Source organism: Adiantum capillus-veneris, chromosome 3 (genome assembly GCF_014529385.1).
Source record: "Adiantum capillus-veneris isolate H3 chromosome 3, ASM1452938v2, whole genome shotgun sequence".
In the NCBI taxonomy this organism is placed as follows: domain Eukaryota; kingdom Viridiplantae; phylum Streptophyta; class Polypodiopsida; order Polypodiales; family Pteridaceae; genus Adiantum; species Adiantum capillus-veneris.
The window spans coordinates 53,112,338-53,129,564 of NC_140933.1; positions in this window are offsets into that span (position 1 = coordinate 53,112,338).

The window sequence follows — 17,227 nt, forward strand, 5'->3', positions numbered from 1 at the left end:
CTTTATCATTTTCCTCTTTCACACACACTTCTCCACTCATCATCCCCACCTCTCTCACCACTCCTCTCTGCACCCTACTCACCTTCTCCTCAACCTTGAAGAACAAGAGAAACCATGGTGAACTCATACCTCCCACACACAATTCCATTCCAAAATTGACCACCTAGTCTCATTTTTCCTCCCCAAATTACCCATATCTATCAAAAAAACCACAAAATCCAGCCTCTTCTCTTAAAAGATAGCATCATGGTGGTTGATTACTCAGCTTCAATTACCTTGTCTCTCAAGGAAGGTCAAGAGTGGAGAAAAAATGTACCGTCAAAGCTAGTGGACCGTCAACAAGCGTCAAAATTGGCCCTACTCAAGACACTTGGAGCATCAACCTTGTAAGAAATCCACCTTTTCTTACCTCTTAAGAGTTTTTCTTCCTTATTTGTATCCTACATGGATACTCCCATTGTAAATATCCAATTCCATTTGTAAATTAATACTAACTCTACTAACACTAACCCACTATGAAAAGTCATATCACCTCCATTTCTCTCCTCTCTCTTTCCCCACCAACTTCTTGATAATTCCAAGCAAAAGAAATTACATAAATTGCTGAAAATCTAACCCAACCATGGTTAGAGGAGTAACCCTAGCCTTCAAAATTGCTATAAAAGGAGGGTGTAGCTAGCACAAAAAGGGGGGGAGAAGAAAGAGCACTATGCTATAGCTTGAGAAGCCAAGCTCAACCTCTTGAGAAGGAGCTCTTGAGTGGAATCTCATTGGCATTAGGCATATGTATGTGTTGTATTAGGGGTGATTAGCAAGGGAACTCTATGCCATTGTAAGAGAGAGTGATCATTCAATTGAGAGTAGGAAATCTATCATTTCTCCTACTAGTGTAAGCCCAACATTTGCTGAATCAAGGAGGGTGAATTTGGACTAAGCATGGATACCTTGTCTCCCTTCCAACGTGAAGTCATGGACAATAATGATGTGTAAGTGTCTTGGTGTTTTATTTAAGTTCTTGATAGCTTGTCTCCGGGTATTGTTATCAATTTAGCCATAAATCCCACATGCTGTAAGAGGGCGACAGGGTGGAGAGGACTCCCTTGGCCTTAAGACAGTGATTGGGGTGGCTTTTTTCTTGTGATGTGTTGTGGTGTAATTTACTCAGGCTATGTTGAACAAATACTAATCTCACTTTGATTGGTCATGACAAATTTGTAAGAAGGCATTAGTGCAACAAGCACCCCCTCCCCCCTTCTCTCTCTTTCTTACATGTATATATTTATGTTTGCTTGATCATTAACGATACACTTCAAAGCAGCCCGAGCACCATCTCTCTCTCTCTCTCTCTCTCTCTCTCTCTCTCTCTCTCTCTCTCTCTCTCTCTCTCTCTCTCTCTCTCTCTCTCTCTCTCTCTCTCTCTCTCTCTCTCTCGTGTTTTAGTGTGTGAGAGTGTTCCATTGGTGTTAGGGTTAGTGTAAATTCCTTGCTTGTTTGTGGGTTGCTCTAACGATTCTCCTCTTTTGCGTCCTAGTTCGCTCTTAAACTAGGTGGTGCCCCTTGTGTAGTTGGGATTTGGCTGTGGGTTTGTTGTTTTGGTTTATGTTGTGTTGTGCCCCAGCCCCATTGAGCAGCACGGGAGCCTTGAAGGGTGTCTAGAGGTTGCTCTTCTTGTTGCCCGCCCCGGACCGCTTCACTGCTTATGTTTAACCGCTTAGGCTTACTTGCATATGGTTAACAAGAAATTTCAGGTAGCCAAACCAAAGCGATTAACCATAATTTGCTCATTGTAAGCAACCAACCTAACTGTGTAACCCTAAGCAGATAACCCTAAGCAGATAACCCTAAGCAGATAACCCTAAGTAGATAACCTTAAGTGAACAGCCCTAAACGATTAACCTGAAGTGGCTACCCCTTAGTGGCTTATGGTTAACGGATTTTTACATCCAACACTAAGCAGCTAACCCTGAGCCACTTATGGTGGTAAACTACTTAACGCTGGCCGCATAGGGATAACTGCATAGAATAGGATGGTTATGGCTAACCATTTATGGTTTGGCCACTTAGAGGAAGCTACTTAGAGTTGATCTCTTATAGTTAACCATTTTTGGTTTGGTTGAGTTGGGTGCTTATGGCTAGTAGTTTAGAGTATAACCACTTATGGATAGTCATTTAGGGTAAATCCACTTAAGGTTGACCACTCATGGATGGCCATTTAAAATTTCTTAGGTTTAGAGTGCAATTGATTTTTTGTACCACGATCTAGGAAAATTTAGTATTAGGATGTTTACGGTTAGTGGCTTAAGGTGGTTTAGGGTCACTTGGAAAAAGCCGATTCGGTTCATTTCGGGAAATCTAGGGATGCTTAGGATTGGCCATTTAAGCCGTTTATAGCCACCTAGGGTTAGTTGTATAGGATTATTAGCCACATTCTCTCTTGTTTCCTATTTTACAAGTTCCATCAATGGATTGAGAGGATATCATTGGTGCTCTCATAGTAGAGGAATACACCTATAGGGAGGCACTCCAATCTTATGAGTCTTGCTTTTTTGCATGTGGGTTATCAACCCACAGTAAGCAAACTTCAGTACTTCTCTCTAACATGCTCTCCTATTTTTAGCCATCTCTCATAGCTTCTTAGCCAACCTTTCTCTTCGTTCATCCACACCTCTCCTTCACCGAGCTCATGATTGGGTATGACCCCATCCATGCACCCTCTAAAGCCACTATGGAGGCTCGAAAAGTTTTATGCAAGCCTCACGTTAGCTTGCAGACTTGGGGTATGGCATACCCTCTCTCTCTATGGTAAACCTTTTGTCAGTAGCATCCCACTCACTACACCGTCTATGGCACAAGCCACCCCTCTAGGTTCAAATCTTAACACTAGAGAATAAATTCCACAAACCACTAAGGAACCTAGCCCTTTGTCCCCACCCCTGGCCATACACCCTTGCAGATCGAATCTCGTTCTCCTTGAGCCTCTAGCAGGATAGCTTATAGGTCTCATAGTCACTCCTCTTCTTCCTCACATCAAGCTTTGGGTTCACATAGGTCTAGCTCTGCTCAAAAACCTACTTTGAGTGGAGATGTTGGATGTATTACTTGCTTTGAGAGGAGTATTAGGCAGAACAAGATGAGAATGACCTTGGTAGAAAATCTTTGATGGGATATAGGGAACATACTAAATGCATGGCACCTCAGTAGTGTTTCGATTATGCCATTTGGTAAACTCTACCTACAAAAACTACCTACTTCCTTGGGAGGAACAAAAAAGAATGGCTAAGGAAAATGGCTTTTGTGGAAAATATATGAGGGGAATAGGGAGTCCGTGTTAGGGCCCACTCTGCTACATCTTCGGGTGCACAACCTTAATTACATTTTCTTTGATTTCAAATATGAGCCACAATAAAGACTATTGCACTAAGCATCAACAGATTTTGCGTGGTAAAAGTCCTGTGAGGAGATGGATAGTGCAAGAATCACCAAAGGCTCACATGAGCCAAAAGAAGATACATAATCAATAGTAGAGCACATTCAAATCTTGTTAAGTATGGAGCCTGATTTACCCTTGTAATTTTCTGTGGTAAAAGCGCACATTTGTAAGGCCCCCATTATGAGGAGAAGCCATCGTGCGTGAAGGAAAATCACTCACCGGAAACCAAAATTTTCACGGACAAGAATCAGGGGCAACTTTAAAGGCCTCAGGGGAATATTCTTTTTCGCCGAAATATTATGGCCGGACGGCGGCCGGAAAGTGGTCCGAAAACAACCGGTCGGTTGGCCGGTGGTCGGAAGTCAATGGCCGGTGGCCGGTGGCCGAATTCAATGGCCGGTGGCCGAATTCAAAAGCGGACTTGTCTTCTCAAGGGCGGCCACACATGGGCGGATTGGATGGTCTGATTTGGACTTATTCGCACAAGGGCGGCTACACATGGCTGTCTCTCATAAGAGAGGGCAGCCCTTTTGGCCTATAAAAGGAGGCCATTTCTACACACATTGCATAGTGTGAAGTTGATGCAACAAGGTGTGTGTGAGGTGGTGAGAGTGAAGCAAGGCGGGAGCTCCATTAAGGGTATAATCCCTTTGTAAACTACTTCTTGTTTTGAAGTACTAAAGCCATTGAGTGGCCTCTTTCCCGTGGACGTAGCCCACATTGGGTGAACCACGTATATCGTGTGTACTCTCTCTCTCTCTCTCTACACTATAATCTCGTGTATATAAATATGTCTCTCTGCATTAAGTAATCTACTCAATTATCTATTTAGCTACGTCTTATTTCCTAACAACTGGTATCAGAGCAAGGTTTTCTCGTAGCTAAATTATCTCAAGGAAAGGATTCCTTGAATTGAGTGGGAGTTATAGCGGAGGAAGGGAAGCTCAAGATTGAGAAGTTCAACGGCAAAAACTACCAACATTGGAAGATGCAAATTGAAGACTATCTCTACCAGAAGGACCTCTATTTGCCACTAAGCGGTCTTGCGAAGAAGCCCGCAACAATGGCAGATGAAGCATGGATTGTCCTTGATCGAAAGGCACTGGGAACAATCCGGTTAAGCTTGGCGTCAACGGTGGCCTTCAATGTTTCGGAGATGAAGACCACGGAGGACTTGATGAAGTCACTTGACGACTTCTACGAGAAACCATCGGCATCCAATAAGGTATTTCTTATGAAGCGCTTGTTCAATCTAAAGATGGCAGAGAATGGTTCAGTTGCAGAACACCTAAATGACTTTAACACAAAAATAAGTCAACTTCGATCAGTGAAAATAAATTTCGATGACGAAGTGCGAGCTCTCCTTATACTATCATCTCTACCGGATAGTTGGGACAGCCTTGTGATGGCTGTAAGTAATTCTATCTCTGGCACAAATACTCTTAAGTTTGATGATGTTGTGGGTGTTCTCCTAAGCGAGGAAATGCGAAGGAGAAGCACAAGAGAATCATCAAGTGCTGCACTATTAGTGGAAACAAGAGGAAGGCTGAAGGAGAGGTTCAAAAACCAAAAGGGTCGTGATCGCTCAAGGCGGAGCAAGTCACGCACCAAGTCAGTTCTTGAATGTTGGAACTGCGGCAAGAAGGGCCACGTCAAGAAGGATTGCTGGTCCAAGAAGAAGAAGGAGACAGAGTCTCAAGACAACAAGCCAACATCGGAGGCCAATGTGGCAGGTAAAGTAGAGCAAGATGCTCTAATTCTCTCATTAGACAATGTGTCTGATTCCTGGATAGTAGATTCCGGGGCTTCATTCCATGCGACACCACACAAGCAACATTTCCAAGACTACACAAAAGGTAATTTTGGGTATGTATACTTGGGAGATGATGAAGCTTGTGAGATTGTCGGCAAAGGTACAGTTTCTGTCAAAACTGCTAACGGAAATGAATGGAAGCTTAAAGATGTTAGGCATGTTCCTTCTCTTCGCAAAAATTTGATCTCTACAGGACAATTGGACGATGAAGGTCACAACATTGCATTCGGAAACAAACGGTGGAAGATCTCAAAGGGATCTTTGGTGGTTGCCAAGGGTGAAAAATTCGGTACACTTTACTTGTGTACTGTTAGCACGCAACCTTCAGCTTGTGTAGCAACTACAGAAGTTGACAGTGCGGTGTGGCACTACCGACTTGGGCATATGAGTGCCAAAGGAATGCAAATCCTTCAAACAAAGAAGCTTCTACCAGGTTTGAAAGAAGTGGACTTAGAGTTTTGTGAAGATTGTCTTTATGGTAAACAAAAGAGGGTAAAATTTCAAAAATCAGGAAATGAAAGAAAAAATAAAAAACTTGAGTTGGTTCATTCTGATGTTTGGGGTCCTGCAAGTACACCATCACTTGGTGGCTCATTGTACTATGTAACATTCATAGACGATGCGACTAGAAAAACATGGGTTTATGTCATGAAGAATAAATCCGATGTATTTTCCATATTTCAAAGGTGGAAAGCCTTTGTGGAGAATGAAAGAGGTACCAAGGTTAAATGCCTCAGATCCGACAATGGAGGCGAATATTGCAGCCAAGCTTTTGTGCTAGCAATGGCATTCGGAGGCAAAGGACAACCCCAAGGACACCTCAACAAAATGGGATTTCGGAAAGGATGAACAGAACAATCATGGAACGAGCACGAAGCATGCGGCTACATGTAGGCCTACCGCTTGAGCTTTGGGCGGAAGCTGTAAGTACGTCTCTGTACTTAATCAATCGGTCACCCTCAATGGCATTGGATGGGGGAGTAGATAGAAGCCTAAGATCAAAGTTAGATGCAAAGTCCAAAAAGTGTTTCTTCATTGGCTATGGAGAAGGAGACTTTGGGTATCGCCTATGGAATCCTGAAGATGGTAAAATCTTAAGGAGTAGGGATGTAATTTTTAACGAACAAAATATGTACAAAGATTACTTGGAAAGAAAACAAACAAAAGAAACAGGTGATGAGTACATGGAGCTTGAGGATGGTAAAGACTCAAGGACTGCAAACGATGACAATGTGCAACAACATCAACCAAATGAGGAGCCTCAACCTATTCCCCGAAGATCTACAAGAGCAAGTAGACCTCCAGAAAGGTTTGTTCCTTCCTTCAACCATCTCTTGATCTCAGATTCTGGAGAGCCGGAATCATATGAAGAAGCTATGCAACATGAATCCAAAGAAGAATGGACAAAGAGCATGCAAGTGGAGATGGACTCACTACATCGCAACCAAACATGGGAGTTGGTTGAGTTGCCTAAAGGTAAGCGGGCACTTCAAAACAAATGGGTGTACAAGCTAAAGGAAGAAGAAGGTGGGAAGAAAAGGTACAAGTCTAGGCTTGTGGTAAAAGGTTTTTCTCAAAAGAAAGGTATTGACTTCAATGAAATATTTTTTGCTGTTGTAAAAATGAACTCAATTAGGCTTGTCTTAAGCCTTGTGGCTGCTCATGATCTAAATCTCGAGCAAATGGATGTAAATACGGCATTCCCTCATGGTGACTTAGAGGAGGAAATCTACATGCTTCAACCAAAGGGGTATGAAGTAAAAGGTAAGGAGAAAATGGTTTGCAGATTAAAGAAGAGCTTGTATGGTTTAAAGCAAGCATCAAGACAATGGTACTTGAAGTTTGATCGATGGATGTTGGATCATGGATTCACAAGATGCAACTCGGATCACTACGTCTACACGGAGAATTTGGGAGATGGGAAATTCATCATCCTAATATTGTATGTTGATGACATGTTGATTGCAAGTGCTAACATGCAGGACATCAAAGACCTAAAAGAGGAGCTGTCCAAATCTTTTTCAATGAAATATTTAGGTGCTGCAAAGAGGATACTTGGTATGAAAATATCAAGGGACAGGACGAAGAAGACAATAAAGCTATCTCAAGAAGATTACATCAAGAAGGTACTAGAAAGGTTTGCAATGCAAAATGCAAAACCAGTTTCTACACCTTTGGCTGGTCATTTTAAACTAACGAAGGATATGTGTCCAAAGACACAAGAGGAGATAGCCTATATGTCTAAAGTTCCATATGCTACAGCGGTAGGTTCTCTAATGTATGCTATGGTTTGGACAACGCTAGACATTGCACATGCAGTGGGAGTTTTGAGTAGGTTCATGGACAACCCAGGTAAAGAGCATTGGCAAGCTGTGAAGTGGATACTTAGGTATCTAAAAGGGACAACAACAAATGCTTTGTATTTTGGAGGAACTGATATTTTTCTAGAAGGGTATGCTGATGCAGATATGGCAGGTGACAAAGATACTCGAAGGAGCACTACTGGCTATGTGTTCACGGTTGGAGGCACAACAGTAAGCTGGGCTTCAAAGCTGCAGAAAGTGGTTTCACTTTCTACCACAGAAGCAGAGTATGTAGCAATGACGGAGGCAAACAAAGAAATTTTGTGGCTTCACAGATTCTTAGAAGAGCTTGGATTCAAACAAGACAATTGTGTCTTGTACAGTGATAGTCAAAGCGCTATCCATCTTGCGAAGAACTCAGCCTTTCATTCAAGGACAAAGCACATTGAGGTGAGATATCACTTCATACGCACTCTTTTGGAAGAGGGACAACTAAAGCTAGGAAAGGTGCATACAAGTGAAAATCCTGCAGACATGTTTACAAAGGTGGTCAACAAGGAGAAGTTGAGCTTTTGCTCATCTTCAATCGGCATTCAAGGATAAGAAGCCAAAATGGAAAGCAGTCACAGGTTTGGTTTGGAGATCAGTCTCCAAGTGGGAGATTGTTAAGTATGGAGCCTGATTTACCCTTGTAATTTTCTGTGGTAAAAGCGCACATTTGTAAGGCCCCCATTATGAGGAGAAGCCATCGTGCGTGAAGGAAAATCACTCACCGGAAACCAAAATTTTCACGGACAAGAATCAGGGGCAACTTTAAAGGCCTCAAGGGAATATTCTTTTTCGCCGGAATATTATGGCCGGACGGCAGCCGGAAAGTGGTCGGAAAACAACGGTTAGTTGGCCGATGGCCGGTGGTCGGAAGTCAATGGCCGGTGGCCGGTGGCCGAATTCAAAAGCGGACTTGTCTTCTCAAGGGCGGCCACACATGGGTGGATTGGAGGGTCTGATTTGGACTTATTCGCACAAGGGCGGCTACACATGGCTGACTCTCATAAGAGAGGGAAGCCCTTTTGGCCTATAAAAGGAGGCCATTTCTACACACATTTCATAGTGTGAAGTTGATGCAACAAGGTGTGTGTGAGGTGGTGAGAGTGAAGCAAGGCGGGAGCTCCATTAAGGGTATAATCCCTTTGTAAACTACTTCTTGTTTTGAAGTACCAAAGCCATTGAGTGGATGCTTTCCCGTGGACGTAGCCCACATTGGGTGAACCACGTATATCGTGTGTACTCTCTCTCTCTCTCTCTCTCTCTCTCTCTCTCTCTCTCTCTCTCTCTCTCTCTCTCTCTCTCTACTCTATAATCTCGTGTATATAAATATGTCTCTCTCCATTAAGTAATCTACTCAATTATATATTTAGCTACGTCTTATTTCCTAACAAATCTCATGGGCATCTGTTTTAGAGATAAAGCAACTCTATCATTGCGAAAGGAATTCATGATGCCCATGGCCTTAAAGGAGATGCCAGTCTCTAGATCCTCATGCTTCAAAACCTCGAGGATGTAGATTTCAACATGCTTCTTCTCAAATGTGGGCTTCTGCCTTGCAGGTTTCTATAGCCTTCACACTTTGCCTCCGTAGCAGGAGTCGCATCCTCTCCCTTGAATGAGGGTTACTGAGAGAGAGAGAGAGAGAGAGAGAGAGAGAGAGAGAGAGAGAGAGACCTTATATAGAGAGAGATAGAGAGCACGGCCCCTTGGGCGCATCAAGGCACAGAGAGAGAGAGAGAGAGAGAGAGAGAGAGAGAGAGAGCGCATCCGCACTGTGCAGGTTTGGAGAGTTTCCTCGCAAGCTGAGGTCGAAGGACGTGGCTAGCACTTGCACTTGCAGAACCAGGGAAGTTGAAAGGAGCTTTAGATCCCGCCACGTGGATCTAAGGCCTACCTTTTTAGTAAAGGATATAAATTGTGTGTGTGTGTGTGTGTGTGTGTGTGTGTGTGTGTGTGTGTGTGAGAGAGAGAGAGAGAGAGAGAGAGAGAGAGAGAGAGCGCAAAAGCTTCTACACTAAATAGTGTTGATTTCTCTCAATCTCAAGATTCAACTTTAAAGACATAAATCTCCTTCTTTTTTTTGTGTACAAAATTCACAATTGTGAGTGATTGTATTAGAATGCCACCAGAAAATTACAAATAAACCTCAAGCTCATGCCGAGCCTTGAGGGCCAGATGGTTATATCAGAGAAGTATCTACAAACGTAGTATTACCAAAAGCCCAATCCTTCACACCGCAAGGTTCGAGCGGATGGCAAGGGTTGCCCTAAGCCAATCATGTGGCCAAGGTTTGCCTTTTTCCTAACACAAATATGAACTCCTTGCTTTCTTGCACCAGAATGTAACCACAAAGAGGACATTATCAAAGGCACGACAATTCCTGGCCTTCCATATATTACTGAAGAAACAATATCTGATAATTTGCATGCATATTAGAAGTGCAGGGCTTCGAAACTATTTTCCACCAAGACACAAATCCTTCTTGAAAAACCCTATCTTCCACGTTCTTTGTACCCATTTGCACACTTTCCCTGCCATGCCTCTAATTGTCGGGTATTCCATGAAAAGGTGGGCGAGGTCTTTGCTAGCCGATTTGCACTCTAAATATCTATCAGATCCGATACCACATGCCTGAATCGTGACGCATGTCAGCGAAGGCCCCCCCCCCCCCCCCCCCCCCCCCCCCCCCCCCCCCCCCTCCTCCAAAACACCACCTTCCATAGAAATACCTTCATAGAATACAACCATTGTGGATTCCAAATGTTCTTCATGACCTCATCCCATGGAGATTCCGACCATTATTTCTTCCACTGTTTGTTCAAAGGGGCCTTCATTTTGTTATCTCCAAAGTTAATCCAAATGCTTAGACTTTGCCAATGGCAGCCCCAAAACATTGATTTTGCGATGTAAGTTGTAACCCGTACTCTTGAATTTTACAATAGTAAGTTTTGTTTTAAAAAAAAAATGGTAACCCGTACTCAACAAGCTTCATCCACCAACGGTGTTGAGCCCACTATGGCGACAAGCTATGTAGGGATCTGGGCACCTTCTCCATATTATGCACTAGTGCATGGCTAGTAAGGGGGTTGCGGCTCATTGGAGCATGGGAGGGCAAGATGGAGCATCACATTCCCTCTCGTTGAAGCAAGAGGTCAATCCAAGTGCCACGGGTGGGGGGGGGGGGGGGGGGGGGGGGGGGGGATCATCCAAGGAGGATGACCATCAGGATTCAGGATTGGGTGGTAGTTCACCCATGTTCAAAAGGGAAATGAGGTTGCCTAGGGTAAAGGGGGCCAGTACAGTGCAATCTAAGGAGTACAGAGACGCGCGAGCTCAATGCTGGGTGGATTCGACACCTGAGAGGCGCAAAAGGTGCATAGAGGTGAGCACTCGTCAATAGAATCAACGCCTCCTCTAGCAGTTCAGCATAGCATCCATTTGACAAAGAAGCGCACAATTCCATGCAAAAATGCCATTATGAAGCGTTTGAGACAGCCAAGCCGCAATAATGGGACGATTTTTAGCATATCACAAGCAGACACGTCAATGAAATTCCCAGCATATTCCAATTTTTTTCCCCTGCATTGGGGGTGGGTGCGTCCTCCTTTTGGTGACCGTGACGTTATTGGCCCCTCTACCCTAGAAGGTATGAATATGGTCTGTGAGTGATACTGATTCAAGTCGTTATTCTTTGTTTACAAGATGGTTGTGTGCCTTGCAAGACTTATGCAGGCCAAAAATCAATATAGAACTAGCACAAGGTCCCACCCGACGTCTATGTGTGTGTGAGAATATCTAATCTCACACAATAACCACTCAAAAAGGGGGGAAAAAAGAAAAAGAAGAATATAGAAGTGACATCAATCACCTCAAGCCCTTTTTTTTAGGAGAGTCATGGGCTGACTCATCCAAAAAGTTAGAACTGGAGGTTGGAATGTCGTTCCAAACTATAGATAGACTATTGAAGGGTCTGAATATAGATGGGCTATTGAAGGGTCGCATCATACATTTAGCTTAAATATAATCTTTGTAAATAACATGCACATTGCCAATTGGCCATTATCTACGTTCTTTATTGTTTGAATATTTGTAAATAACATGCACATTGCCAATTGGCCATTATCTACGTTCTTTATTGTTTGAATATTTGTTGAGCACAAAAAAGACAGCCAAAACAGTTGCCTCGCAAAAATATTTTCATAGGGGACAATCTATCGGTTTCCACGTGGGTTTGAGGTGTGAGTTTCTTGAATGGACTTCACCCCTCCATTGGAAATGCATCATGCAACCTTTGTCTCAAATGTAGGAGCGGATACTATGCATCACCTTCAATGGCGACTAGGGCGTGATCTGCACGTTGCTGTGGCCAAAAAAAGCATGGCCATTAGGTCACACAAACACAAATACATATTCAGTGTGTGTGTGTGTGTGTGTGTGTGTGTGTGTGTGTGTGCGCGCACGTACACATGCAAGGACAAGTGAAAAGCGTGGACTGTAGTCCTTGTGGTACCTCTAAGAAGATGACAATTCTCTCTCTCTCTCTCTCTCTCTCTCTCTCTCTCTCTCTCTCACACACACACACACACACAGGCACACACACACATCTTGAGATCAAGACTTGTTGAGTAGCATTTGGATATCTACTTGGATTGTTCTTATGGAAATAAAAATTCTATTTTTCTTTCCTTCCCCCTAATGTCTCTCTCTCTATATATACTTAAGACTTAGTCAAGAATCTCTCTCTCTCTCTCTCTCTCTCTCTCTCTCTCTCTCTCACACACACACACACACACACATTGTGTTGACTTTTGGGCAGATGTTTGAGAACTCTCTCTAATTAAACTTATAAGAAGGGAAAACTATAATAACCTTTGAGTGTGGCAGATTGGTTATCATAGTTCCCTCTTGAATACCAAGTAACACTTGTTAGGTAGAGCTTTGCTTTCTGTCGATGTGTTTTATAAAACCTCTCTCTCTCTCTCTCTCTCTCTCCCCCAAAACTTCAAGTCTTGGTATATGTTGGAATTCTTTTTTTTTTTGGGTGGGTTGGAATTCTCTTTTCTTTCTTCTTCTTCTTCTCTCTCTCTCTCTCTCTCTCTCTCTCTCTCCCTCCATTAATCTCCCTTTCCCTAAGGATAAGTGTAAGTTCGTAGGGAGCTGTAATTATTTATACACGTTTGTGTGGTTGTGTGCATGTATCCCAAGCAAGGAGGATGGATTGTAGTCATTCTAATCACTCTAGAAACTCTTCAAATTTTGACCTAGAAAGTGAAGAAGTTTTTATTATGTTTTTATTTATTTAAAATTATTTTTTGTATTTTTTTTTATTTTAAGATTATTACGATTACAAAAATAATTTTGACAAGTCCTCTTCAAGAAACTCCCTCTCTCTCTTTCTCTCCCCCTCCACACCCCCCGCCCCACCCCGCCCAAAAACACACACTCATGTTATCCTACCTGAGGTGCAAGTAATGTCAACCTAATTTTGAGAATGTTCAACTCTATTTATTTTACTGAAGCTACATCGTGCAATGTGCACATTGTACAATGATGCTCGAGCTCCCCAATGCAAGGTTTTACCTCAGCATTGCTTGCTAAGTAAAAGCATCCAGAGTAGCAATGCTAAGTAAAAGCATCCAGAGTTGAGGGCCAGTTCTACATTTCGGTAGAAACGAAAAGGGGAGTTTCTTTATAACCTTCAAAAAGCAAAGTAGAGCCACCTTTTAAATCATGTTCCAAAAGAAAAGTGGAGTCACCCTTCAAGCTACACTTGGGTGGCCATCAATCTTTCTTTCCTTAAAAGGCAAAGTAGAGCCACCCTTTAAATGATCTTCCCAAAGAAAAAATGGAGTCACCCTTCAAGCTACACTAGGATGGCCATCAATCTTTCTTTCCCTAAGGATGAGCGCAAACTTGCAGAGAGCTGCAAATAAATTATTTGTACATGTGTGTGTATGTGCGTGCATGCACATACATATAAGCAAGGAGGGTAGATTATAGTTCGCTTAATCACTCCAAGAACTCTTCAAATTTTGACATAAAAAGTGGAGGAGTTTTAATGTACACTAGTATGGCCGGCCGCCGATGGCAGCCTCTCCCTCCCTCTCTCGTACAGTGCTCAATGTCGCCATGGTCACATGGCACACTGGCTAGAGCAAGCAAAGGGCCAAAATGATCGATGAGAGCAAATTGATACAAACTTGGTGGAGCTTAACTGTCTTCGAAAGGCCAAACTGGCCGATGAGAATACAATCTTCATGGATGTCTTCGACTACCTCGGGGTGGAGCAAATTGATACAAACTTAGTGGAGCTTAATTGTCTTCAAAAGGCCAAAATGGCCGATGAGAATACAATCTTTGTGAATGTCCTCGACTACCTCGGGGTATGGTTCTCCTCCTCCTGGAACCTCCTTGGACATTTTTGATAGTATCTAGAGTTCGAGAAAAATGTGTCTCTGCTTATAAATATCGTGCCGTTTCAAATTTCTAAAACACCGGTTGAGAGCAAGGGGAAAAGAGGAAATTCCTTCCCAAAATAAGAAAAAATAGTGCAAAAACCTAAAAAATAACCTAAAATTTCCTCTTGGCATATTCAATTCAAGGAAAGGAATTTTGTATGTTTAGAAAAATGATTTTTCTGGAACAATGATATTAGTATCGTAAAAGTTCACTCCGTTTTTGCGAACTGTGCTGACAGGACTCCCAACAGGTCGGCAAGGTGGTCAGACAGGTTTTTACTTGGGCCCTTGCAAGTGACGATGGCCTGCACCTGTTCTTGAGCTCCTTCACCTCACGCAAAGGCCCACTTGCGATGCGGTAGCCTTCCACGACGCCCATGAGGATGACCTGGCAAGCCCGGATGGCAGGCCAACTCATCTGAGCTACAGATTCACAAATCACCCATTGGAACTTTGCATGTGTATCGACCTATTGCCTGACAGCTGGAGGAGTAACCCTGGTAGAGCTTCGACATGTGTGAGGTTTTATGTGGAAGGAGGAGGTATTTCCTATGACCGATCAAGGTGAATGCCAGTGGCGGCAATCACCCACGGCTCAAGGTGGCGGAGAAGAGAACATGTGACGGGGCAGAGAAGGGGCTCTCGATGTGCGGGAAGGGGCTAATTGTGCTCAGGGAAGGTAGAGGAGCGCTGCAGCATCCCTAGTTGCTGCTCCACCGAGACCGTGGTTGTTGCGTCTTTGTAGAAGCTGCCAATAGAGAAAGGGTGAGAGCAGTAGTGATCAGAGCAAAGGTCCACACAGAGAGGACGGCGATGGCGAACGCACAAAGGGAGAGGGTATTAGCTGTAAGGAGAGATGGGGAGAGAGAGTGGGGTTTAAGTCCCATCATCATCCCGCAGTTTAAGAGTGGTATGGCCGTTTGTTTACCCGTAGTTGCTATGTATTCATCTGCATTGCTTTGCTGGCGTTGGTTGTCTTGCCACGTTGGTGCCACCAATATGGAGAGCAAGGGGTAGGCAAGGGCCATCCTCTCCTGGCTACAGGCATTTCCGACCACGTGAGACTAACTCCGCCTCCGGCGGAGTGGTTGCCTACAACGGCAGAAAGAAATCAAAGATAGGCTACACCTCACAATACACACAGAGTAATACAAAATGAAACGTTTATGTTGAGGTCCAACATTGTTGTTGGTGCAAGCAAGTTGAGAGTGAGCGTTAAGGAGGGGGCGGGCACAAATAGGATCATGAAGGCATCATTGAATGTGCAAAAATCCACCCAAGGTAGTGGAGCTACCTGCAAGGATCATGTACTTCCATGCTTCAGGCTTGTTCACTCCATAGGTAGCCCAAACCAGAATGAGATCTTCAGTAGAGCTTGGAATTGGGTTGAGAGCTCTCTTCTACATCTTTGTCCTTGCCATGTTTGTTGAGCCCTTCTACATTTTCCACGAGACGTGTATCGAACTCACGATCTCACTAATCGCAGGTAGTAGCCCTACCTCTACGATACACACGCATGCTTGCAAGCAAAGTGCTACCTATTAGTGATCACTTGAAAACGCTTTAAGGAGTTTATATGTGGAAGTATGGATCCGATAGTTGCCATAGGAAAAAAGAAGAGCTCAAATGAGTGGAGACAGGCTTGTCTTGTCGTACTCACATCTTCCTGTGAGTAAAACTATGTGGGCCCACCTCTTCAAGGAGTGCCCGACAATAAGTGGCCTAGCAAGCAAGCTTTGCAAGTGAGTCCAAAGGGTCTGGAAAATAGGGTTCTATAATAACGATCTATTCTTAGGAGGAAAAGTAATAGAAAGCCAAGCACTGCTAATAGCTACTCAAACTGTTAGATTTTGCTTCTTCCAACACCTATAGTAGGCTAGAAATTGGAGGTTATTCGAGAAGGACACCTCGACAGTTAGCTTTAAGGAGTTTATATGTGGAAGTACGGATCCGATAATTGCCATAGTAAAAAAGAAGAGCTCAATTGAGTGGAGACAAGCTTGTCTTGCCGTACTCACATCCTCCTGTGAGTAAAACTATGTGGGTATTGACTCTTTGCTGTATCAAGTATCTCAAAGTTTGGTAGAGCTTCATACTACTTTGTAAATTTCTTGATATTTAATACAAATCATGCACTCAGAATTGTGAGTTTGAACACATCAATTAAACAAAAAACTAAAGGCAAACCTCATTACTTAGGAATTCGCACCTACGTCATTATTTTTGTATCTTAAGGCACTTTAATACCAATAAGATTGTTTCACTTGAAGCTTTGCCCATCAACCACAGCATAAATCGGAATAACTCCTGAAAGAAATCCATTACTCTTGCTTGATAAAAATTAAAACATGCTTAAAAATTAAAACATGCTTAAATCCATTACTCTTGCTTGATAAAAATTAAAACACCAAAATTGAATGTAAATCAAATTGCACCACATTGCCTTTTTTTTTTAAAGAAGGGTACGTATTGTTGTATTACCAGACTTTGAGTTACATGAGACGGGGGTTTAAACGATTTATCTTCTAGAAATTGAGTTGCATACATAAGATAAATTAAATTGTTTTCCAAGATTTAGAAACCTCACACTTGCAACTTAATTAAACGAATGCACTATTACTTATACCTCTTACACGATCATCTACACTCAAAGACAAATTTTTAGAGCCAAGGAAAAGCCGCAGTATCTGACAAGGCATTTACATCAACCAATTTTAATGGATGATGGTATCATCAAGCTATATCTGTGGCAAAGGCTAATATCATGGATTAAGCTCTCCCATAGCCTTGGTCTTCCTGTTCCCTCCCTTATTTGCACTTCGTGTTCATTCTTGGTTGCTCGCCAGGGAGGCTCAAAAGCCAGTTAGGCCATGTAAAACATTAAAGAGCGACACCTGCACCAACAAACCTGTGCATTTCCATGAGCTAGGCTTCAAAATTGATTAAAATTTTTTTTGCTACAACTAAGGCCTTAACAGAAAGTTTTGAATAAGTACAGTCGATTGTTTGGCTCTTGCATGTGGAATCCAAAGAAGGTGGCTGAAGAAGGAACGGAGAGAGAGAGAGAGAGAGAGAGAGAGAGAGAGAGAGAGAGAGAGAGAGAGAGAGAGAGAGAGAGAGAGAGAGAGAGAGAGAGAGAGAGAGAGTCCACCCAATCGTCGGCCCAGATGATGGG